Here is a 3,435-nt window from a genome sequence, read left to right as displayed (position 1 = left end):
AAGTTTACTGGCCCATTAGGCCCAATAAGAGGATCCAAATCCATTCTAAGTTTGAATCGGGATATGTGTGAAATGGATTGAATTAGATTTTGGACTTCACGAATGAGTTTTGGTTCAAATAGTTGTTTTTGGAATAAGCATTAGTGCATAACATCAACTTATATTACAAGTTACACAAGAGTTGAGTACATGAGGTCAGAATTTCCTAGCCAAAAATGCTAGTTGTGACATCATCCCCCGGTTAGAGGGAAATTCATCCCGAAATTCTTTTGAAAGATAGAACTATGAACGAGAGAATAGGTGAGGGTACTTTAGCTTCATATGGTCCTCGTGTTCCCATGTGAATTCCGGTCCACGCTTAGAGTTCCATCGAACCTTCACAATCGGAATGCAACTCTGTTTTGTTCGCTTCATTTCTCTGTCTAATATCTCAACAGGCTCTTCAACGAATAAGAGATTTTCATTTACTTCGATCTCATCTAGGGGAACGACCAGGGTTTCATTTGATGAACACTTTTTTAGGTTCGAGACGTGGAACACGGGGTGTACGTTGCTGAGCACCGCAGGTAGCTACAGCTTATAAGCCACCGGACCAATCCGGGCAAGAATCTCGAATGGCCCGATGTATCGTGGATTTAGTTTTCCCCATTTCCCAAAATGGATCATCCCTTTCTAGGGAGAGACCTTCAATAGCACCCGATCTCCGACTTGTAATTCCATATGCTTTTGTCGTTTATCAACATAGTTCTTTTGTCGGTCACGCGATGCTTGGGGTCGTGCCTTTATTTGAACTGTTTTTCGTCGTCGTTTCCCGAATGATTTCGGGGTCTGTAAGAGTGTTGTCGGTGTTTGCCCTCTTGCTAGTTGGGTGTTGGTCATCTCAGCCCAACACATAGGTATTCTACCTTCGCGTCCTATCTAGGAGGTGAATTGATGGTCACGGTTATTTAGGATCTTGTACTTGACGTCCCAAAAGCAGTACCTCTAAACCCTAAGGTGAACACTATTATCACTAGGGTTAAGGTCACGCGATGTAGTTGGCCTCATACTTTTTAGGCTGCCATTGGAGTTTCTTACCGTGGGATTCTAAAATAGTAGGATGTTGATCTTTGCTTGTTTCTGGGGGCGGGTCGAGCAAGTCTTTGTTTCGGGATGGGGGATATCGATCCTTAAGGATGGGTTCGTTTGATTCTTAGTAGTCAGTGGTCCTATGGATACTTAGACTTTCCTCTTTATGAGTTGGATAGGCGTTCTCTGAGGTTCAAGTCTTGGTTTTGTAACTCTCATACTCACTGGGTCATTCCCTTTGACCGGATGGCTTCGATGTTTTTGTTGGCACTTAGTGTCCTTGGTGGTCTGGCTAGGGAAATGGCTTCATTAGTTGAGTCAGTTTCTGAACTCGACTTGCCACGTATAGATAATGTTTCCGAAAGGACTTCTGGAATCCACTTTGGAAAGGTTATAAATCTCTAGGTTACCCTCTATGTCCTTTGCTTCTCGTTTCTTATCTCTATTATGGGCTAGGAACGAGCGTGGTATTTCTTACATAGGTACTTAGGAGTCTAAATGCCAGGAATGATTCAGGGATATGTCCTTATAAGTTGTAAGGATTTCGTTAGTCAATTAGTTAAGGCATAGGGTCTCTACATGAAATTTTTATGGTGAGGATCAAGCCAGCCTCTGACAAGTGACGATGTTGGGTTCCTTAGAGTTTGTTGTAATAGATGTTGGATTGACTTGGAAGGGATGGTTGTTCGGAAATGAGAGTGTGTTTCATGTACTCGTTTGTAATGTTCCCGGTTTCGTCCCTGTTATCACTTGTGACATCCCCATTTTTACGGCCAGAAAAGACCGATTTCGTTTATGCTTTTTAATAAAAATCAGAGTAACTTCTTAAGAAAAGTATTGTGGAATTTGTTCCCAAAACAAAATATGATATAAATTTTATCAAAGCATTTCTTAAAGAAATGTATTTTCATTACATTACAAAAACTCGGGATGTCAATCATCGATACAGACCATAAGTATAAACCAAAAAGAAATAAACATCTTAGGCCACAAAACACAATCTGACCTCAAATCCATAATCTTTCGTCAAGTCCTCCAATTATGCTTTTGCCACTACCTGTGATACAAGAAAACTGAGTGGGTCAGACTGGGGAGCTTGGTGAGCATATAGGGTTTTCAACCCACAATAATAAGTTCATTATTTATTTTCATCAAATCACTAACTCGATTACCCGTTCCCGTTATCCTCACTTTACGTCCCTAAAGCATCTATTATAAGGGACCTATCCTAAGGAATTTCATCGGGATGACAACACTACTTAGGAGATTTCTCAGCAATACATGTCACATAAGGCAACCTTGGGGGGGGGGGGGGGATGGAGTACATCTTCAAAAACACCTACATGTTGCGAGCCTGCTAGCGTTCCACTGGACAACCTAGAAAAGTCTGTGGTTGTCATCTATACTCCGCTAGACGACTGGATCATCTTAAACATCGTAAACATCGAGGCCTCTCATCATTTTATCACACATCATCTATTTCATCTACCCATGTTCTACCCAACATATTTGTAGATATAAAATACATACACATCCCAGATCTGAAAAACAATGTTTACATCCTTCATCCAACATAACTTTCAAAGAATAAAATATTTATACAATCTAGATCTGAAAAATAATGTTTACATCTTTCATCCAACATAACTTTCAAAGCATAAAATATTTATACAGTCTAGATCTGAAAAATAATGTTTACATCTTTCATCCCGCATAACTTTCAAAGCATAAAATATATATACGGTCTAGATCTGAAGAAAAAGTTCAGATCTGAAGGAAAGAAGTTCACATCTTTCATCCAACATAGATCTCAAAGTATACAGTTTAGATCTGAAGAAAAAGTTTAGATATGAGATGAGAAAGTGTAGATCTGAAGGAAAAAGTTTCAGATCTGAAAGAAAGAAGTTCAGATCTTTCATCCAACATAGATCTCAAAGTATACAGTTTAGATATGAAGAAAAAGTTTAGATCTGAGATGAAAAAAAGTGTTGATCTGAAAGAAAAAGTTTCAGATCTGAAAGAAAGAAGTACAGATCTTTCATCCAGCAAACATCTCAGGTAATCAGATAACATATATATACACATAGCACATAATTTATATAAAATACTTCATATCTATGTGTAAGATGAAAGTGACTATACACTCACCTGATACGGAGTGATTCGGACAACACCTCGCTTCTAAAAATAATCTTCTTTGACGAAACCGAGAAGTTTGCTTGAAAACCGGGCTCCTCGTGGGCAGAGTTTCAAACCGAAAAACTATTTTTCTCGGAGACTCTGGGCTCTCCGAGGCTTCCTTCTAGTGCTAGGAGGTTTTCCTAGGCTTTTTGGGGGTTTTGGGGGGGGGGGGTGTTAGAGAGTGTT

This window comes from Lactuca virosa, chromosome 7, assembly GCF_052849685.1.
Source record: "Lactuca virosa cultivar CGN04683 chromosome 7, Lactuca_virosa_CGN04683_v6, whole genome shotgun sequence".
Lineage (NCBI taxonomy): Eukaryota > Viridiplantae > Streptophyta > Magnoliopsida > Asterales > Asteraceae > Lactuca > Lactuca virosa.
This window is presented reverse-complemented; position numbering follows the sequence as displayed.